This window comes from Chaetodon auriga, chromosome 3, assembly GCF_051107435.1.
Source record: "Chaetodon auriga isolate fChaAug3 chromosome 3, fChaAug3.hap1, whole genome shotgun sequence".
Classification (NCBI taxonomy): Eukaryota; Metazoa; Chordata; class Actinopteri; order Chaetodontiformes; family Chaetodontidae; genus Chaetodon; species Chaetodon auriga.
In genome coordinates, this window is record NC_135076.1 from 5,453,322 (window position 1) to 5,477,336 (window position 24,015).

Genomic DNA, 24,015 nt, shown 5'->3' on the forward strand with positions numbered 1-24,015 from the left:
GGAGTGAGTCACAGGGTGTGGTTAGTGCTGAATCCACACAAAGTTGATGTATGGACGTGAAAAAATAAGTAAGTTGAATTAAAAATAGAAAGCAGAAAACATCTGTCAGCTGTCAAGGATAGTATCGAGGCCACCGAGAAAGACAGAACAGTTTCCAGTCTGACATGGATGAATGTACTCTCAGACAAGAGAGTCTGAAGTGTAGCTGCACAGAGAGTCGCTGGTGCTGTGGAACATTCCACGTATCATGAATCAAGGTCAAGCATGTAGCTGCTCACATTAGAACCGTGCTTGGAAACAAATTGCATCATCGGGTCAAAATTTTAATTGTCACAATTCCTGACTAAATACCTGCAAAACATTCCCATCAGCCTCAGCTGTACTTTGTGTTTAGGGCTGATTAGCAAACGTTATCATGGCAATATGATACACTAAAAAAGGTGAACATGGTCAGTTTTTCCTGCTAAATGTTAACACATTAGCCTTGTCATTGTAGGCATTGTACAGTCTGTACCACAACATGAATCCATACCACAAGCCTACAAACTGCACAAAGGTCATCATATCTTTATTTATTAGGTCAGTCAATCATCCGAAACAACACTTCATCATCAAATGACAATGAAGAAGCAAATGACCTGTAAATAAGTGCAATAATTTTCAGCGCAAACAATCAGCATAGACACTCAGCAATGGACCAGAAATCACATTATACAGATATTTTGCAGTCAGCAACCATTACAGACTTAGTTACACAGTGTGTACCAACTTATTTTTCAGCACAGAACATATCCCCTCTGACACACATCATTCAGAAGTGTGCTGTAACTGTGGCCTACACACCTATTGATTTACCTCAAATAATAATTATTCTTAAACTATTAAACTATTTTTGAAAGTTAACAGCACCTTCCTCTGAGAGCAACCGCTGCTGTGGTGTTTGTAGTCAACTTCCTATTAGAAATCCCTATAGAGGGACTTATTTCATGCCACGCTAAGTAAGTGATTTATCTCAATCACATGCCCTTGTGGTAAGTCATATGCTGGAAAGATGGGAAGAGAGCTGAAAACTCGTATTGCTGTACATAGAAGAACTAGTTAGGGCAAAAACATGAATGATCCAGTTGCAGTACATTTTGCTGAATTTAATCATCCCATTTCCTCTCATAAATGTGTTGGACTTGAGAAGGTATCATTCCCTCCAAAAGGAGGTAGTTTGGATGTTTTACTTAGCAGGAGGGAACACTGTTGGACTCACTGTCTGACAACCCTGTCAAGTCATGCATTGAATATAGAGAATATAGATATTTGGAAAATGTGTTTAGGATGTTAATTTAAAGCTGATCTTTAACCTTTTTCTGCACATCTATTGGAAATCTATCCAAAATTATAAGTGAAATTGAAATCTCCACATGTGGTATTAGACATAGTGATTCTTGTCCCTCTGTTTCAAGTAACTTGATTGGCTGTAGCTCCTGTCATTGTTTAAAGTTTTGATTCACTGAAGGCCTCTTGATGTTGTTTCTCACCCTAATAGTGGAACATGATCATCTAATCACCATCAGATGTGTTACTCGGGTGTGGCCTGCACAGCATACTGGTCCTATTATGATTGTTGATCTTGACGAAGTCCAGAGGGCTGAAACATCATCCTAATAAAAGCAAAATCCATATGGAGCCAGAGTCTGAGACCTTTTTTCCTCTATTCTCAGGTCTGCCTGCAGTGATCAGCGCCTCACCACAGCCCTTGATGTGTATTACTTTTCTGTTCTAAGTTAACGGCTCATAGCAACTGCTACCACAGCTTTCATGAAACTGAAAATGCTGTCATTGAAATAGATACAGTACATTCTCCACCATTGATTGGTTAGGGCAAAACTGAACAAAATGTCCCTACATTGACGGGGTGGCTGTGGCTCAGGCGGTAGTGGTCATCGGGGGTTGTCTGGGCTTGACCGTCTACATGTTGAAGTATTCTTCTATCGTTCTATCTTATGAACGTGTGTGTGAAAGGGTGAATGCACACTTGTGTTGTTCAAGTGCTTTGCGTGGTCGTCAGACTAGAAAAGTGTTATATTTACCATTGACATCATGCTCAATCCTCTATTTAGCTTCATTGGGCGATGTTACCAATCTCTGATATGGTCACCTCACATTATTATTACCTGCTTGCGAGCCCGGGGACTCAGGGGAAGCTGAGTCCAGCAAGCTGTGGTGATTCTGCTGTGGAATCTACAACTGCGGTACAGTCACACTGTCTGTCATTAAATCAGTCAGTAGTGCCTCATCCTCTTTCCCTCCATCCATCCATCTCTGTGTGCGAAGATGAAAGAAGCGTCTCGCTGGGTTAACAGTTAATGAGGAGTAGAGAAGGGAACATGAGGAAGGGTGGAGAGGGGACTAAATGAATGGAGGGGGTGGATGGAAAGTATCACGGGGGGAGCGAGAGAGAAACTATAGTCTAACATGGAGAGAAATTAGAGAGTTAGAGAGGGAAATGAGGGGAAGCATAATGAGGGAATTGAGATAAAATGAGTGGGGGAGGAGAGAGAAAGAGTGGGGGAAGGAGGGGAGAGGAGTCAGAGAAAATTAGTGGATAGGAGAGAGGAGGAAAGAGAACATGGGGAGAAGTGTGTGTGTGTGTGTGCGTGTGTGTGTGTGTGTGTGTGTGTGTGTGTGTGCGTGCACGCGTGTGTGTGTGTGTGTGTGTGTGTGTGTGTGTGTGTGTGTGTGTGAGAGAGAGAGAGAGCTGCAGAGAACAGGCAGGGTGATGGCAGGCTGTACTGCATGATCAGCACTACTATTTATAGATCTGTGGAAACAGGCAAAGGAAGACAGGACCAGCGGTACTGCAGACCTGTGCTATTATCAGCCTTAATATAGCTTCATATTATACCTGGTTCAGTAGAGAGGGGCATCTGTGTGCATGTCTGTGTGAGTGCAGGCTTGTATTTGTTTCCTTATGAGAACCAAATGCAAGTGTATAAAGATGTGGAAATTGTACTATGGTAGTCTATGTTGCTGGTTTAAAGTTAGGGTTGACAATTAGGTTCTTTCAATTCTTTTTGCTTGTTTTCTCGCTCAGACAGAGATCCTCATGCAATACAGTAAATAAGTATTAAGGTCTCTGCATGCTGCAGACAACGTATGTGATGGCTTGTCTAGTAGCATCTAAAACCCCCTTTCCAATTGGTAGAATCACAGGTCTGCATCCGTATCTCAGACAAAACAGTCTTACATTCACAGCCACTTCATGTACTGACCTATGTCTTGTGCTGCACAGTTATCTACTGAAGTTAACATGCTAACCAGCTAGCCCCGTCCCGACCTCTCACAATATCACTTTATACCTCAAGACATCCAATATTGTAGCCCCCAATAGTTTCAGCTGGGAGATGTATGAAAGTTTGCGATGTTACACAAGTGCTCTTAGCTTTTTTAGTCTAATAAATAAACAAAATAAACTCACAAAATGTCGAAGAAAGGAAATATTCTTTCACCTATTTTTCTGACATAAAAATGCCACCGCACACCTTCTGAATTCAGCTTTCTCTTACTGAAATAAAACAAGCTCATAAATAATAAAATTCATCAAAAACCATCTTGCCTTTCCAAAATTGCACAATCACCATCTCTGGTTTGGTTCTCTGAGTTAGATGTGAAAATATTCCAGCTCTAGAGGCTGGTTTTCCACTCTGGTGATGACTGACCTTCCACTCGCTGCTCTCACGGTTCATGCCTCTCCTGTCCTGGCTTGCTGTGTCTTCATCGTCCCCTTACTTGGCACTGTTTTCGCTGTCATCAAGCTGGCCTCCTTCTGTTTGTTCAGTCCAGGTGCAGCGGTGCAAACACCAACACTCCCCTAGTGCTCCGAGCTCTCGGTTGGGTAGACTCCAGTCAGCTGATAGGGCCACTGCGCGGCTAACTGAGCTAATTAGCTAAAGGCAGCTAGTAGTCACAGCCAAGAGTGAGCAGTAGTTAGCTGTTACTCTGGTGATATGCTGCCCCCTGGGTGGCAATTCTTACATGTTGTACCTTTGAACTTGTCTTTTAAGCATCCTCTTTTCATTTCTTATACATCTACTTCCATCACTTCTGTGTGTGTACATCCTCATGTAACAGCATGAATACTTTAAAGGTGTCCAAACGTCTGAACCAATCCCCATGTGTGCCATTCATCACATTCAGACTACTCACACGTCATGCAACAGACACATTTTTTTTTTTTTTTTTACTTTGTACACTTTCAGTTTGATTAACGGCCCACAAGAGGTGAGAAAGATGGCTAGGTAATGATATGCAACCACGGTCCCCTGTCCAGATGCAAACCAGTGACAAGGGCTCCTCTTTTACCCCAAATTTGAGCGTGGCCATTCACAACTGGCATAAGCCCTTTCTCTTAAGATATGGCTGTAAGACTAGATCACACATTGTGTGACTTTGTTCACTTGAAGCACATTTAAGTCTTTAGAACATTAATGCATTTTTGTTTTTTTTTCAGCACATGAAACAATGACTTTGAAGCTATGAACATGATTTCCTGGCTCCTTTTTGCATAGTTTTGGTCATCATTTTTATTGGTTATGGTAATATTGTTCTCACTCAAGTCATTTGACAACAGTGGTAAAAACAAGCTAACAGTTTAGCCAGATTCTCTAAACCACTTTATCAAGTGGTAAAATCTGAAGTGAACACACAAAAAAATAGTTAATTGCACACAACTGTAGTCAATACAATATGTCATCACAATCAGGAACTCTGTCCGTAGCTGTAATCTTTACCGTTCATTTTTCTTATTTCCCTTCCTAATACGTTTTAAAACCTATATGATTGTCTGGCTTCCTTTTGGCAATCTTACAGCAAGTACACTCTTGCCAGTAACAATGAAATAAGACCCAAGCTGTAATAAATTAAAAAACAAATAGAAGCTGAAATTATTCTGTACAGTGCTGAATCTCATTTTAAAAGTAAGGGTGATTGTATCCACATTGGGTAAACAGTACAGTAATTCTAGCCCTTTGTATACACAGTGTCCCAGTTTTAGTGAACCAAATGACAACTTAAATAAAGGTGTTCCTCACAGCAGGCATTTTGAACTGTCATCGTAGGATAAACACAGTTGTTACTAATAATGTTGAAGATGGCTCTGCTGTATTGAAGCAGATTAATGGAATTCAGCCATCATTCATTTTATTCTTTACATATGTGATTTTCCTACATGTAAACATGTCTTCTGTGAAAAAGTTCTGCTGTTTTTAGTCTACAAACCACAAACCTCAGTAAGCACTTGGGATCTTCTTATTGGTATTGGTCATGGACTGTGATGTCTGAACTGCAGCCATCTTCACTTCTTGCACATTTTAGGGGTTTTAATTCAGATGTAGCAAGTAAAATAGCCTATGAGATCAGATAGGTGACTACAACAAGGTTTGGTGATAAAAAAAATTCATTGGTTGCCTTGTTTGTGGGTTGGATTATTGTTGTGCAGGATTGTCCTAAAAGTGACTAAAAAGTGATTTCTTAAAAGTGATATACTTTGTTTACTTACTCTCTTTTTTCCTGCTACTGCTGAAGATTTTCGCTAGCTTGAGGGCTAAGGTAGCCAAACATCTATGCCCTGTGAGGATGATACACTGTGCAAGAAAGCTAACAAAATGATCTCTGACCTCAAGGAAGTTATTTGATGGCTCCCTTAATGAACTGCAGAAAACAGACTCTCATTTGGCAAGATTCATGGATGAGGCTTTTGGGCAGGCAAAACTGTTTCCCACAGCTCTGGGGGACCCCTCCACTTGTCCATGGCCACCCTCCTGCTCGACACCTAACCATCAGTTGGGCCGAAGTGGTTGCCTGTGGTTACACAAGGCTCAGGCAGGGCTACCTCATCATGTCAACTCGGCCTCTCCAACCACTACACAGCCCCGTCTGACAACCATGTGGCCGACCTAGCTGATGTTCCTGCGGCTTTGATTCGTTGCCATCTGGACCCCTCGGTGAAAACATTTGCTATGTTTACATGCAGTCAAAAACCCTTTCAATACCGGAATATCAGCAATAACCCAGTTGCGCACGGCCATGAAAACACCTTGAATAACTGGAATATGCTCATATTCCGGTTTTTAAAAACCCAAATATGACCCCTGGGTTATATACCACTCTCCAAACTGTCTTTTTTTATCTAAGGTTCTGGAGAAAGTAATTTAATCCCAACGGACATCTTTTATGACTAATAATAGTATTTATTTTATTTTATTTTTTTTTTTTGTTAAAAGTTTCCAGTCTGGTTTTAGTGCCTTCCATAGGACTGAGACAACACTTGTTAAGGTTACTGATGACCCACAGCTAAGTGCAGAAAGAAGCAACTGCTCAATTTTAGTTCTTAGATTTAAGTGCTACTTTTGACACAGTTGATCACAGTATCCTCTTACATCATTTGGAGATGCGTCAAGGGCTCGGTTCTTAGCTTATTACACCAAAACCTATCCAACAGAACTTTTTTTTGTCACTCAGGGTAACTCTTCTTCTCGATTGCTCAGCTGAATTTTGCTGTCCCTCAAGGCTCAGTTCTTGGCCCTCCTCTGTTTCCTATATGAATGCTGCGTCTTGGCCAAGTGATCTTAGCTAATCTTGCAATCAGTCTCATAATATCAAATCCTGGATGTCCCAAAATGTCCTTGAATTCAATAACTATAACTCAGAAGTCATTGTGTTCCCCAGATTCCATCAGCCCCTTTGGTGCTAACCTTGGTGATCTCTCTAATAATATTACGCTGGCTGCCTGGCACCTATGGGTAATATGTTATGGTAAACCCTGTTTTGATGATTGAGTCAAAAGTGTTGTTCAGTCATGTTTCTTCCGACCCAAGTTTATCTCATCATCACCAGAATTATATAATTTCTATGAATTGCTGATCTACAAAAAGCTTTACATGCTTTTATCTATTTTTGGCTTGATTACTGTAATGCACTTTACTCTGGTATTAACCAGGACTCCCTCCACCATCTCCAGTTGGTACAGAACGCTCATCTCATGGGACAAAGAGGAATGATCACATCACACCTGTGCCTCCTTGCATTGGCTCCCTGTTAGATTTCCAATAGAAATCTTGCTTGCCCTTCCTTGTGAATACATTTCTGATCTGTTGACCTTATATGTGTCCTCTCGACCATTAAGCCCTGCTGGTTACTCCCAAGTCAGGGACTGTGAATAAGGGTGATTGAGTTTTTACTATTAAGGCCCCTACACTACAGACTTCTCTGCCTACTGAGCTCCGACCCACTAAGTTTGTGGCTTCTTTCAAATCTCCTCTTCTTTTCTTATTGTGAAAGCTTTTGGAAATGTTTCATATATGTTTCATTCATACTGTTCTTATTCCTATTTATTGGATTTTATTCACTTCATTTTATTGTCTTTTTTCTTCTGTGCTCATGTCCTTGGCCCTTTCCTTTTTTCATAGGCCTTATCTGGTTTTTTGCTTTTGTAAAGCACATTGTAACATTGTTAAGAAAAGTGCTATATTAATAAAGTTTATTATCATTATTAGAATTGTGCAAAAGATTTTCACACTATTACTTAATGTGCTCGGGTCTGAATTAGTGGATGAGTTGGTGAACTTTGTGCATTTTCCCCTTGGTTTGGCTTCTTTTCACAAAAAAAAAAAAAAAAAAGATCCAAGTGAGCCCACATGCATTACTAGCATTACTACAAACCATGTGAGAATGTTCACTTCATTCAGATGTGTCTGGGGCAGGTGCAGGAATGCAAACACAGCGAAGAAGGTCTTGAAGGAGGTCCACTTGCCAAATGTAACATATTAGTTTGCAGGTCTGACCTCAATTCATCCTCCTTCTAGTTGCAGGTTAAACAATTTTGTTCTTGTTTCCACTGTAGGTTGCTACTGTTTGCAGTTCCACTTGTAAAGGCAGTTTCTGATCCTTGTGTTTAGCTGGTGACACTTTGATTGTTGTCTTTTTATTGTCCTTGTTTCGTACAGACCCTGAGTAGACTAGTGACCACTTTGTAGAAGCTAATAGGGATCTGAACAAAGGACCCTAACCTCTTTCACTTCCTTCATAGTGGATCATGAAGGAGAAAGCAGCAGGAAGAACTTGAATGAAATCGTTAGCAATTGCTCTGCTTTTGGAATGAGTAGTAAAGTAATGGCTGTTTCTGCACCTCAGAAGTTGTGTCTAATGCTAATGTTCAATACAAATGCAAGAAGTAGTCAGCACTCTTTTGTAGCAATGACTCATCATTAAGCTGCACAGAGCAGAACAAGCAAGACAGGAAGTCAAATTCAGGAATGGCGTAGAGAATCAGGACAATTTTCAAAATAAAACACCCTGTGCAAACTCATGATCATATATCAACAAAATCTAAGGGTGCTCAAATTGATCTGCCACAGATTTTTATTGGCCAATACGCGTTATAAATTGTTTGGTGGTCTCTTTTATGGCCGATCCGAAAAGCCTAATAGATGACGCAAAACACGGGAGACAATTTCTGTATATGCCGCTAAATGGCTTGTCGGTCTGGTGTCTGGCAAAGAAAATAAATTTAGAATTTGTAATATGTGTTTCAAAGAAATCCCTTGTGGGGGAATGCAACCAAAAAATTTGAATGACATTTGAATGGTGAGGCAAGTTTGGCAGCGAGTGGCACCAAGCCCTCAGTGAACAAGTTGGCTCCTTACACGCTATGTATGCTGAATTGTTTGATGAAGACCAGAACATGGTGGTGGGGACATCAGCAACCCAACATCACTGCAGATGAGGCTCTACCCATCACATCTGGTTATCAGTTATTTTGGCAGGAGAGTAAAAGCATTATTTATTTTTTTCCCCAGGAAAGCTGCTACGGTTTAAGTTGCGTCTGAAAGTGTGGTGGTTCAGTTTTTTTTCAGTGTTTTTGTATCATTTTTTTGTGGAGGTTCTGGCCTCTGGTGCCTCTCTCTCTCCCTCTCTACTGTGCAGGCTGGAGGTGTGGCTGGCAGGTGTGTTGAGCAGCAGTTTGCACATAGCAGGGTATTTTGGAAAACAGATATATTATAGCCCCTCCGTTTTCAAAAATAACATCGTGCACACAATATCGTTTTCAAAAATGTTGTCATTTGCTGTACATGAACCCAGATAAATACGCCGTTGAGCGCCATCATAACTATGTCAAACCTATGGGCGTCAGTGTAAACATAGGTTGCTCACATGATGTTAAGTATTTTCAGTCACATGTTGTGACGTTTCGGAACCTAAAACGCCATTTAACCCTGTTTACACACCAACACATAACCGGTGTTTTCAGAAATCTCCACTTTTAAAAACTGTGAACGAGAGGCCACTCTGCATGAAAACATGGATTTTCACTAAGTGTAAACAGGGTTTTGAGTTCGCCGTTCCTTCTTGCTGCGGGCCAGATTGTTTTGTCACTAATATGTAGACTTTGGACTCTGTTTTGCCGGATCTGGTGAAGTGATGCTGCTGCTGCTCTTTCAACTAAGACTGAGATTAGTAAAAAAAAAAAAAAAAAAATCCTGACCACCTCCTTAGTTTGGGGCTTAGTTTTAGTTTGCGGGACACTATTTTTTTTTATTCATCCTGGTTTTGTGTTAAATTAGTTTCCTCCTCCTGCGGGAGTGAGTTCTGTTGGCTTTTCATCATAATCGTGTATTAAACCATTGAACGGCCCTCTTGTGTTTGCCCTCTTTGCCTTGGCATTTTGAGTTAAATGATTTGGTGGTCAAAAGACCTAAAACAAAGAGACAGATTGGAATATGTTGCACAAGTTGCCTGCCAATAAATAAACAGTTATCAATTTATGATACTTTCTCATCTCTTAATTTTAATGTTATGAATAGTTACATAAATAAATATATAATGCCACACGATAAATAGAAAGTTTCAAATAGACCCTGTGATTTATCATCAGAGCTTTATTAGTAAGTGCAACCATCAACAACAAGCCACTGTAGCCACCTGGCTGTAAGACACGTTTTACACCGCACAAGACATTGGACTGCACAGCATGAGAGACTGAATCACACTAGAGAGCAACATACTGTATCGAAGTTACCAAACAGTACGGAGGGATACAGAGAAAACAATGCAGCTTTTCCTCTGTTTCATCCTACGGTTGATTTCTCATTGTCTCTAAGCTGATCATCAGTGGCAAGGTCAGTTGAACGGTGTGAAAACAAAGTCTCACATTACATTCTCACCCTCCATCCCATCTGAACAGCTCATGCTGAGCTGACTCACTGATAAATACTTCAGGGCTTTTAGCCTTGTGCTCATTAGCATTATTACGGCGATTAAATGTTTTGCAGTGACACATACGAATACAACTCAGTTTATCCACAACTACAACACCAACAATGAGTAACATCATTGTAAAACAGTGTTTGCTGCCACCACAAAGCTATCATTCACCTAACCTTAAACGCAGTTACAGGCCACACTGTTGCATTTGGCTACAGTTCAAGAAAGTAATTCCGTGATTGATGTCATACCAGTGCTCAGATCCTCTCTCTGTCTAATTAGGTAATTTCTCTGGAACCTCCTGACTACCAGGAAAAAAAGTATTGTCCAATCACATTTTTTAAAAAATACTATGCTAAAATACAGTTAAAATAATTCAGACAATGTTTTAATGTGTTGTCAAGACTTATCTAAAATATGCCAACAACATTTCAAGCCAAAAATTTGCTCAATAAAAAGTATTATACACTTACTTTTCCTCTTCCCATAAAATGCACTTGCACTGATGGATGCCATTTTCCTTAATGAGACAGAGAAAGGTACCAAAGCCCCACCCCTTCACATTTGGTATCATTGAAAAGCCCTAAATGTCCTCTGTAGATAGCAAAAGCAGTTAATTCAGTAGTATGCAGTGGGTGGGAGATATTCAGGTTTACAAATGTCCTCCACAGAGGACAAATTTGAACTACTGGCAGTCAGGAGGATATTAGGAGGTCATAAGACAAAACAAACTTTAACATTTTCTCACCACAGTAAATGCTGAGATATGGAAACACATTCAAGTTATAAACAAACCAAACCTTTATCATTTAAACCAGTTTTTGCTATGATCACAACGGCAATGTCAATCATAATCCTTCGTTCCCACAGGAGAACTGTGAGCAACTGCAAGTGCTGGAGGTCTAAACTGTAAACTCTGACGGATGTTTGCAACAGACGTGATGGGTAATCATTTTACTCCTCACCTTCATTTTCTTCCAGATGACTTATTGTTCTACCTCTTATCCTTTTATGGAGTGCCTTTGAGTTGTGTATCATTAAATACATAAACACAGAGTATGTCCCAGGTCTGGACTGGCCACTGGGAGCACTGGGAGTCCTCCTGGCCAGTGGATTGACCCAGAGTGTCAGGCTAGTATTAAAAATACAAAATGAAACACAGCTACAATCACTCACAACTGTGGACAGTCAGTCTCTGAGCAAAGACAATAATAATAACAATAATATCACAATTATCCCTCCTGAGCTGATTCTATGGTTTAAAAAACTAATAAATAGCATCAGCACTTATTCATGCTCTGTAGAAAAGCTGGAGATGCTTCCAGTTACTGCTCTAGTCAGAGCTGCTGAGCTTCATGGTGATTGACAGAAGGCTAGTCAGAGCCAATGTCAGACAATCCAAAAGTGCACAAAATCACACAGTTTATATGAATCTTTATTTCTGTTGCCTTAATTATTGAAGTGCAGCTGTTTTTGTTTAGTTGATTTTGTTTTTCTGGCATAAAAACATGAATGAAGCAATGATGAAGCAATGAAGCAATCTCTCTATCTGTCTTTGTACATAGATATTTGGTAAAGTAATCCATATTTTTTACTGAAGCCATTATGATTAAATATTGTTTGATGATTATTGCTATTATAGTTTTATTGGAGTATATTTCATTCTTGACAGTAATGCCCTGTCTGTTTTTATTTCATGGTGGCTTTGTTCCCAGTGACACTTTTATTTTATAATGTCACCTATCGTGGCAGTGAGTTTTCACTGGTGACCACACCTTCGCCTCTCAGCTCTAACTCTCCCACTGAGTCTGTGTATTTATAGTCTTCAAAGAACAATTACCTGAGTGTCAATTTGACAGCATGCCATAATAGTTGGGATTCATGTTAGTTCTTTGATTTCACATTCTGAGCCTGGGCAAAGGCGGACATATAAACACGCTCGTATTTCTAGTCACTAGAAAGTGATCAAACAGAAGATCACAGTGTCCCCGATGGAAAGACGTACATCGTGTCATCTTGAAAATATACAAGTGTCGAAAAACTCATCCCATGTAAATATTACACACCTCAGTGTGTAATATAAAAATATTGAACAAATGACTGTGTGATGGCTATTCTATCAATTTCACAGATAAATAGATGCCCATTCATTGCATAGTGTAAAGTAAAAACTGTTCCAGCAATGGCTGCAGTCCAGAAACAGTACAATTCATCCTTTGCCCATTTCTCCAAAAGGCCTAAGTGTCTCAGTCATCTGTTTTTATGGAGGAACTCACTGACACACAAGGCAGGCAATAAAGTAGAAAAAAGCTCTTCAATCTAAAGGTAGTGCAGATGGAGAGGAGCCAGTGGGTGGTGGAAGAGGTGGGTATGCTGAGGCCATGTGAAGGCAAGGAAGAGGAGGAACATTAAGAAATTGGATGAATAAATGATGAATCTGCAGGAAGGCAGCCAAGACATGAGAGAGTGTGTGTGTGTGTGTGTGTGTGTGTGTGTGTGTGTGTGTGTGTGTGTGTGTGTGAGAAAGACACACACACAGATAAACACAGTGGAAGAGGGGGAGAAGCATACAGAATGAGAGAACCAGAAATAGCTAGTGTGAAGCAGAGTGTGTAGCTATGTGAAAGAGGTCGAGATGGGCTCAGTGCCAGCTGTGTCAGAGCAGCTGAAGCAAGTCTGCATCCATACTGGTTTGGGCAGGAACAGGAGCAGGATGACAGGAACTGGGAGACTTGTGAGTATTTGTCATGATAGACAAGGTTTTGTCTATGGTTGAAGCTATAAGCTATCATAATATACAGCTAAGTTACCGTAAGCTATCACCAAATCACCGTCCTATCTAGAATCTGTGCTTTGTCCTTGTATTATTTCAGGAAATCAGGAAATGTGAAAATGCTCAAAGCTTATGTGAACAGTTGACTTTTGTTCACCAGAGTGCCACTTTTAGTTCAAGGCTACAGCTCCATTTTTGTTCCCCGCTGATAAAAGTCATCTCATGCAGAAACAGCCACAGAGGGAGGAAGCTGAGGGGAATGAAAAAGAGAAGTGCTGCTGCAGCTGTTTGGCAGTTCTTCAGCTTGGATGACATCAGAAATCCATCTGATTTGGACTAAGCCTTGTGGAGCTCTGTGTGAAAAATCTCAAGCAAATGATGACAATACAGCACATGCGCATGCTCTCCTCGTCACTTTATATATATATACGTATATACGTATACGTATCTATATATACGTATACGTATATACGTATATACATACATATATATATATATATATATATATTTGAAAGGAATGCCTAGTTCCCTCCAAAGTACATCCATCTAGCAACACCTCAAAAACAATGAACACATTGTATATTGTTTGTTTTCTGTACATAAGGAAAGAGCAACAGTGAGCCCTTTTTGGAGTCTTGTCATCGTTGACGCGTTGCCAGGCTTAGTACAATAGAGACCTACAATGTGCTCACTGTATCTGGAAGTCTGGACAGAGCCAGGATAGCCATTTCCTAGCCTTTAGTCTTTATGCTGAGCTTGGTTAACCGTGGCCACTAGGTCTGTATTTATAGTCACAGTGGACTATATTATGATGATGGACAATGATGGACTATCATTGAGAGCATTGAAGTTGATAATGCAATGAATTTTCAAGTGAAACAAAATATGTCTGTGGATGGGCTGTAATTACAAGAGACATCTGATCAGAACCCTCAGATTTTATTTGTGTGATGAGCTGGAGGCCTGCAGATCTGCAGAGGTCGGCCTCCTGCTGCACCTCCCTCACAGCAGGACAAGAGAGAGGTGAATGAATTAGATCACAAATATGCTCTTGTAAGCAAATAAATAAATAAATATCAAAATTGCCAGTTGAGATCCAAACACATATCTTCATCCATACTAATGTTTTTGCTGGCTACCACAACCCATGAGCTAACAGTCAAGTGTGGGATGGGCTTAGCTCGTAACTCCCAATCACATTTGACTGGATATATTTTCCAATGAGTTCTGGACGAGTGTTATGCTCTGAGATATTGGCTGAATTCTAAATGCAGAACACAGAAAATACAGGATTAGAATAGTAAAAAGGATGTATTGTCACAAAAGTGGATAATGTTCACCGGGAGATGTTCCTTGTTGATCCATACAGACAGCAGGCAGGTAGGTGAGGTGAGTGCACAGGTTCTGTGGGTGGTGGACTGGATGTGGTAGGTGAGAGACATGAGGAGATGATCCTGAGACACAAGGAGAATAGATTAGACACTCAAAAAACAGACAAGGCTAAACTCTGACGCTTTAATAAGCACAAGGGTGAGCAAAGCTGCTGAGACTTGATACAAGGCTAGTTAGTGAGCACAACAATCTGGTGAGGACTGGTGAGTGAATTAAGCACTTGTTTCACCTGGACCGGTTCATGTGTCCCTGAGGATTTCAGTGTCCCACGCAAATGGGAGAAATTCCAGCCACATCTTATCTGATTATGGATCCTGTTTTCCCATGATTTCACATCCAAGTGACAAATGAAGACAACAATTTTTAAAATGTGTTCAGTATTTGGCGAGAGAGCATTGCAGCCATGAAATGGACCATGATGTAATCCCTCCGGGAGTCTGCGCACCATCACCAAAATTATCTATACAGAGATACTTCTTTGTTAAAGATTAAGATCCTTTTTGTTTAACCAGAAACAGCCGATGAGCCTCCAAAAATCTTAATTTATACTGTTCCAACAATCATCACTAACTCGGTCTGACTGAGATAAACTCTGAATCAGAAGAAGATGGATATCAATTTTCACAATCAAAAGCCTAGTTTTGCAATTATGTATATTCGTGTTTCTAATATTCACAGACTGTCCTGTGCCTTTACTAATGTCCCTCTCATCCTTATGTATTTTGTTTTTCATATTCATCAGCAAAATAGTGAAAGTGCAGCGTCTGCCTGGTAGCTTTTCTCTCCAACTCTGGCCAAGTGTCTAGAGTAAAAAGGCTTTTATGTAAGTGTTAGAGAACTTGCAAGCTGCACTGGTGCCAGCACAAATTTAAAGCCTGCCAGAGAAAGAGTGTGCATGGAAAGTGAATGAGTAACCTTCTCTCTCCAGTATTACTGTCAAGGTGCCTTTGAAGACGCTGCAGCAAAGGAATAATAAAAGATGTGGTTGTATTGTAAACAGTTATAGTAAAAATTGGTGTACGGGCAGTAAATGAGAAGCAAATGAATAAACAGTGAGTCAAGTCTGCTCTGTGATATTTGATTAAAATGCATGAACATAAATTAAACCAAAAGTCAAGGGTGCCATCTGTATGTCCTTGAGTGTATTCTTAGACTCAAGCATGTTCTCTTTACACAGAAATATACTATGTGTGTGAATGTGTGTGTGTGTGTGCGTGACATGACACTGACATGATGTCGTGTGACAGATCGAGGCCACTGTGAAGCAATCATGAAATAGTGGCTCCAGCTATTGATCCTGGGATTAACAGTGGAGCTGCACAGATAACACTGGAGCACAGGAGGGTGTGTGTGCACACTCACCCTGAAAATCACCAGACACACACATGCATACTTGCCTACACTGTATGTTCGTGTGTATGACACAACATACCCTGCTATAATAACCATCTCCATATCAACATTTTCTGCGAGGTCTCAGAATTTTGCAATTGCATCTGTAAGTGATGGACATCGACCTGTGCTACTAACAGCAAACAGAGCCTGTAAGATTTTACAGAGGGGACGGAAACAACCCCAGGCAAGGTCACTGCTCTATTGATGTCTTAAGAGAGGTGACAGACTTCATTCAACACCTCGAACCTGCTTAGCATGCCAAATCCATGGAGACACAGACAAACAAAACAGCAGTCACAGCTGGCTTTTACCACCAATATGAATTATAGAAAACCGTAGTAAAAAGTAAAAAATCTGAGTGTGCTTGCTTATTTTGAAATTTGCATATTCAAAAGAGTTAAATTGTCATGTAACAGATGAAAATGATTTTGAACGTTGATTGCTGTTTGTGAGATGTTGTACTGGAGTTGCAGTTGACAGTGAAGCACTGAAAGGGTTTGAAGGGTGTGATAAAGTGGAAGAGCAGTTAAGATCAGTTGACGTGTACTTGCTGAAGGCATTTGAAAATGTATTTTTAAGTTTAGGCATGACAGGCAGTTGAATTGCCACTTTGTCTGAAAGCCTTGAAAGGAGTTGGATGGACAGTCAGTGAGTAACGGCTGAGAACAGCTGAAATGTCAGTTGATGTTTGAGTTTCTTCAAGCTGTTGAATGACAGGTCTTACTACAGTTCAGGTGCTAATGGAAAAACACACAGTGTAGCTCATTTCACTTCATCCTCGTCCCAACGGAGAACAGGAGGAGAACTGATTGCTATTACCAAATATTAGCTCTCCACTATTGTGCAGTGTACCTTTGTTTGATCAGAAATATACAACTGCCAAACTACGATGGAACACAGAGAACAAACAGATCCACATCTTTCACAAGAATAAAACGCCTTCTTTGGCTCTGACTAAAACAAGATTAGCAAACCTTTCATACCCAGAACACAGTGAAATTGTGTCATTTTCTTGTAATCCATCATGTATTTAATATGAAATCCAATGAAAAATCTAACTGCTCTGCGAACGGACTCTCACATACAGGATCCGAAAACAGTCTTGTCTGCTCTCCTTCAGTTATCTTCACTTCAAATACTTCCAGTAAGAAGGCCGAGCAGTTACTTTTGGTACAGTGTGACTATTCAGACAGATGAGAAGTGTTTCATGTATTTAAGTTCCCTATTTTCTTTAAGCAGCATGTCAGCTTTGGGAGTCAACAGTGTGCACCTCTTCATCAGCTCTTCATGAAATCCTTTCTGTTGGCCAGCAATTATTCAGCAAGACAAATTGTCTTAACAGTGGACATTTAAAGCTGCATTATACTGGCTTGGCTTTACCATTACTGTACCGGAAAGACTTTGACCATTACAAGTTTGTCTGTTCATCTCTGTTGTGGTTGTTGTTGCAGTGTTTTGGTGAGAGATTTGTTTGGGCAGTGTGAGAGCAACAGACAGCGACAGAGAGCTGGCAGCCCTGAGCTTTGTACAGCTGAAATATTGGTTGTTGTATTCTCTGTGGGTTAGTTTTTATAAGCACCATCTTTTCACATTACGTGTAGTGATTTGATTCATTGTTAATGGAACAAATATTGATATATTGATGAGTGGAGCTTGAACAGGAACATTTTAAGACAGAGCATGTCTGCGTCACAGTGCTAAACCTTGCAGCAGACTCTGCTCTGCTGTCACTCAGTATGAAGATGTTCTAAGTGTAACACACACTGAATGAAGGCAACTTCCATTCGGGTGCCAGGTGATTATAATGGAGACTGCAAATAGCCTAGAGCAAAAGAACATTGTTAGATGAATGCAGGCGTCTTTGTTGGCTGTGATCATGTTCTACCTTCACACTGACATCTTCCTAAGCTTGTACATTTCCACTGATACAGAACAGTGTGCCATTTCTGTAGTGCCTTCGTGTACAATATTCAGTTTACAACATAACTGCAACTGTCATAAAATGAACTCAATGATTTGCACACAACAGGGAAATGTGACACCCACTCACTAACAAAATACTGCTCATAGCTGATACAGTATAAAACATTTACATTTCTAACACAGAACCCCACAAAATTAAGATCTTGTCACTGCTGTTAAGACATACAGCTAGCAGGCTCAACAAGCCCAGATGAGCTGTGGGAGGCTAGCATTAGTTAGCGGCCTTATCGTCTGACATAAATAACCTTGGTAACATTAAAAACATGGCCCCACAAATAAATTTATATTTGACATAAACGTATGTGTCAGAACAGCTGTAGATGAATCAATGAATTAAGGTGAAAGCAGATGAGTTCACTGTGCTTCTGAGGAATATTCGCTGAATTAAAACTGAAGCTTTTATCGTCAAGGGTAAAATCAGCGCAGGACAGCAGTTGGTAATGCTGTGCACTAGGCAGGCATTTTCCTGTTAGGCTGTTTTTGAGAAGGAGGTTATGGAGTTCAAGTCGAATCAGGACATTTACAAGCCATTGGTCACCGCCAACATGTTCTCCTTCTGCATCTCTCTCTGTCTTCCACAGTCAGATGTGCTGCTGTGTCCTTATGCAACTCTGCCAATGTCATTTATTAATAGGAGTGTAGCCTGGAGTTCTCACAGCTCACACTCCAAAACACACACACACCCACACACCCGCCCACACACACACGCGCTCCTGCATGCACATGCACGCACAGCACTACTGGAGAATGCATTCTGCATAATAATGACAGAGCCTTCATACTCAGCTGTTGTTTTTCAGATTTTGACTGAAACCTTCTTTAGGAAAAACATTTTTCATATTTAATTATGTCATATTTCACACTTTGGAAGACAGTGGTGCACCTCCACCTGCTGACCTGAACTGAGGGTGGACCTGTGCACTGAATGATAGAAATGAGGCTTCGATTTTTTCACATTTTCACAAGATCAAAATGTGGACTGTGAAGCTGCAGTATATCGCCCAGTAGAAAAGAAAAAAATCTGGGCATCTCAGTTGACTGAGCTCCACTGAACTTTGTTTGGACATCTTAACTTGGCTTGAACTTTAATGTAGCTGGACTTCTCTTTTAATAATTTCTCTCCATTTTTTTTCCTCTGGAAATCTGTCTGTTGTAGACTTGCCATCTCTTCTCTGTCTGCCTTTATCTCTGCAGGCTGGCAATCCTCTATGTGTCTGTCTGTCTCTTCAACTTGTGTCTCTGTTGGATACTGAGCACTTCTGAGGACTCTCACCCTCTCTCTCTGGGGAGGGAGAAACAGAGAGACACTGAGCTTTAGGAGGAGGGAGGGGAACTGAGAAAGAGGATTGAAGTATGTTTCAGATACTGTCAGGATTCAAAATGAATACTGACTTATATATAGTTCACTCTTTCACTGTCTGAGTGGATTCTAAACCTCCCATTGAAAACCAGGATGATGATGATGATGATGATGGTGATAGTTAGTGAGTGTTATACATAAGAATACATGCTTATACATCTTAATACATCTGTCAGAATGGAGATCTTCACTGTTCCACTCGGCTCCTGGTAACCAAGACTAACCAGAGACTAGAGCTGAGTCTAAATTCTGTGCAACTATACTTATTAGTTGGGTGGAATCCATTGTATTGCTGCAGGTCTCAGGTCTGTCAGTATATCTGCTATTGAGGGGATGTAAGTGGACTGGCTATCAGCCCTGATCACATGTTGTGTCATAGTGATCAAAGAAGTAAATGTGAATTTTGAGGCTAGAGAGTGAGTATGACCTCTTAAGTGCAGGCAAAGTGACGTGCATTGCTGCCCTTTTTCAACCTTGCTACTTGATAAGTGGTGGTGCATCATGCAGCTGTCAGTGCTGGCGTTCTCTCTCTATTTGGGTCTGTTCAGGTTGACTGCATTTTGGATCAGGTCCAGTTACTCTGAGGTCAATTTCAGATCAGTTCTAACTGTCCTTACATTTCGGGTCAGGTTTTTTGTTTTTTTTTGAAAATGAATCTATGCACCTCAGGTTTGAGTAGGTTTTTCAATGAAGAACTCTGAAACCTGATCAAACAGTTGAAAGTAAAGCTGTCCAGGCAACACATACCCTGTGGAGTTCACACAGTTCACCCAAACACATTTTGTGTATGTTTAAGGCCTAACAAAGCAATACCTTTCCTTCCAAATAAAACTTTGCTATAAAGCTGACTTTTGGAACCTGTGTTGTTCACATCAGTTTTTACATCAGCTTGTGGTTCTTCCCTGATCCTTCACTTAGATATAAAGTTAACTCACACTTACAGCCAGCAACTTTCAATCAGAGGAATAGCGTGAAACTGAGGGATTTTCGTTTGATAGATATGAAAAATCTTTGAGGTAGATGCCAGCTTTTACCGTCACACTGGCTTCACTTTCTCCAGCTGACGGTGCAACATTTGTCATCTTCCATCAACTTGCATGCACTACACTGGCATTGTCCTCAGCAGCTGGCAGGAATGCAAAAAAAAAAAAAAAAAAACACCCCAAAATGTGCATCCTTTTGTAAGTAAAGCATGTGATACAAACAAAACAGGGACCCGCTCATCAAAACATGCTTCATAGCACCACCTCTGGTCAAAAACTAGACAAGGTACCTTTAAGTAATAAGCAGTGTTGCATTGGTTCATTCTGTACTAAATATGAACTAAATCCTACTCCATTATGTCCATGGTGCAGTGACTCAAGATAACCCCATTTAACATAAAATTTAAAGTGACATTACCACACTCTAAAAAACCTTTTAATGATAATCTGTTTAATTATCTATATAGCAGCACAAGGGTACATTAAAGCCGAGCTATGTGATGAAATATATTCATGTGTGTGGAGATTAATCTGAGCCCTGATGATCTGAATATGAGCTTGATTTATCAAGAGCCACCGCCTCTTCATTTAACTGCAGCAGAGCTTCAGAGTCATTTTTCCTTTGGTTTCCATCCTTGTCTTGTAGTTAATATTATCAGAGCGCTGGGCAGTTGAAACAAAACACTGAGATCTATTTCATGTGCGGAATAATTCCATTAATTTCTCTGTTTTAGAATCATAGCAGGCCAGTCGGTGAGGTTGTGTAACCCTCTCTCGCTCTGTCTCCCTCACACACACATACACACACGCACACACAGACAGCTCTGGGATTGTTAGCAATGAACTGATGTTCCAGTTCTATTTAAAGCTCCTGCCGCAGTGAGAGACAGATAACTTCCTTCATTAGTGATAACCTGAAATATTCAACAGGAGGCAGGCGGAGAGCCAGAAGGAGGTCGACAGAGAGACGAGGGTGTGAGTGTTAGAAAGCTTTCCTGGTGCGTCTCTGGTTCAACTGTTAAGGCATCATTAGGTGTTTCCATCCAAACCGTCAAGTCGTGTTGCAAAGCCCTCAGTCAGTCACAGTCTCAAAGGGTCAAGTGAAGTCTAAAATGCTTTAAGTAATTTATTGACCTCTAATGGTAAGATGTGTAGCAACAGTGAGAGTTAGATCCTCACACATGCATCTCAGGTGATCACAGCCCTCCCTGCCTCCACCCAGTCACACCCTGCCTCCAGCCTTCAACTATAGCAGCCTGTCCATGAGAATCTTTTAGTGGATAGAAGGTCATTTATTACCAAGCTAAGAAGCAATGCTGCTTGGTTTGTGTGTCCATGCAGTGGGGGATTTGTGCTCCAAAATGTAGCACAGACCTGAAACTACATTTAGAATAGGTGTATGTTAATTGCTGAATCTTTGGGATTTTTTAAAAATATCTTTGGCAGCTTTGCAGGGAACATAAAACATGACTTGATGTCCAATTTTCACCACAATTTGGTAGCACAACTGATTTTCCACCAAGTTTACATTGTGATGATTGTTTCAGGTTCAGTCACCTTCAATTTAAATTGAGAGCAGCAATAACCAACAGTCACAGACTTCCTGTGACGTAGGGTCCAACCACACCACATGGTAATAAGTTAAAGAGCTGAATATTTTCCTCAGGAGTTGGTAGAGACCAAAACTGAGCTAGAGAGATTAATATTGGACTGGCATTTGCCAGGTTGTCAGAAACTCAACTCCAAATGAATGATAATGTTGCTCTGTAACTGCTGGATGTATAAGTAAAGCAACTGTTTGCTTTTGTTGTCATAATAACTTCTTTCCATTGCTCCCAGGTGTTCAAGAAAAATGGGCTGTTGCAGGTTAAAAGTTAAGTCCTTTATTGCAGTTGATGAAATGTAGATTTAAGAGAACAAATCAGCTCTTCTACAGCTGCATCAAGCTCATCCATGCGTGTTGTGTTTTGTGGCTATTTTCTGTCACCATTTTTCATAGATTTATTTAATTAGGTGGGCCTGTTTTTAATCCCAGCTTCAAAGCTCTGACCGGAATGCAGAAAACTGATGCTTCCAAAAAACCCCAGATCAAAGCTGTCACACCATCCAATTGTGTAAAATCCTGCCCTGCTGAATCAGAAATAATGTCTGGAGACCTGTTCTTGCAACCACTTCACGACCTGCGGTCATTATGTCATCAAGCCGACACCATGTCCTACTTCAACTTGACACACAAACTAATGTCACTACAATTTTTAGTATGAAAAGGCACGACTGCAAACTAGTCAAGTGGCATCACTGGGTAATGATGACTCATTAAACATCAGCGCTCTCCAGAAAAGCTCCATCATGTCAAGAAATATTGCACTAAATGCTTCTAAGCAGTGTGTAAAGTGACACCAATAAAGACTTTGGTCTTCTCATGAGTCCAGTAAGATCTGTTTCCAAATCATCATTCCACCTAAAGTGAGCTGAAAACTTACTTGTGCAAAGGTTTGAAAGTATTATTTCAAGAAGATTTCCATTTCAATTGTCCAGTAAAGAAAAAAAAAATTGGGCTTGACCCTTGAGAATCCATACAACTCCTTGAAGCATTGAGACAAAAAAAGAATTAATGACAACTCAGGTTTTAGACAGCATCACAGTTCTGTGACTGTGCTTTTTCGAGTAACAAATGATCTTTAAAGAATGATCGATATTGTGGAGTCTTTCATCCTTGTAGCCTACTGATCAATTTAATTGCAGCTTCTAAAACAACTGACCACAAAACTGTGATACAGCCGCTGCAGCACTAGGTTGGCCTATCTGGGATGGCTTTGAAGTGGTTCTGTTACTTGACAAACCATATTTTTTGATTCTACTGGTGACCATGTCTCCCTCAGTTCTTAGTAACTTGTGGAGTCCTCCAGGGGTCGATACTAGTCCCACTTGGCTACATCAGATAGAGACACAATATTTCAGTCCACTGCTACACAGATGATATGCAGCTAAATCTCCCGATAAAGCAAACCTCTCCATACTTAAAAACTGTAAAAAATGGGTGTCAGCAAATTATCTGCATTATAGTAGATTCTGATGAAAGAGATTCTTATCATTGGTCCTGACAATCTTCATCCCAGCATTCAGTCCTATCTTATTCCTTTATCAGTTAACATTGAATCATATGTGATCATTCACACTTTTATTTCCCCTTGCTTGGACTATTGTAATGGACTTTTAAGTTAACAGGTGTAAATCACAAATCAATTAACAGACTACAAGCAGTACAATGCAGCAGCAAGACTCCTAAAGAAAAACAAGAAAAGAGAAGCCATTACTCCAATTTTAATGACCTTACACTGACTGCCCATTTGTTTTAGAATTGATTTTAAGATACTGCTTATTACTTTTACAGCCTTTCGTGGCCTGGCCCCAGAGTACATATTGGAACTGCCATCCCCTTACCAACCAGAGCGCAGCCTGAGACCCTTGGGCAGAAACCTGCTGATTGTTCCCAGCTCACACTTAAAGACTAAGGGGGGCAGAATGTTTGCTGATGGGGCTCCTTGGTTGTGGAATGACCTGCCTGAGGAATTCTTATTACCTCTGTATCTTCTTCCAAATCACCTTTGAAGACCAGGCCACCGTAGGGGAGGGTGGGGTATTCAGCTGGTTGCAATCTGCAACCTCACTGCTAGATGCCGCTAATCCTCCCCAACACACCTACACACATTCACATAAAAGCAAAGCTTGCCTCTCTTTCAAATCACATAAAATCTGGAATATGTGAGTATAACTGGCTTGTTGGGGTTGGATCAAGCTGAACCAGAACCTCTCCTTTCCTCTCCTGTTTTCCCCTCAGTCTGTCTCTGCCAGTCTGTGTCAGTGCAGAGAAAATA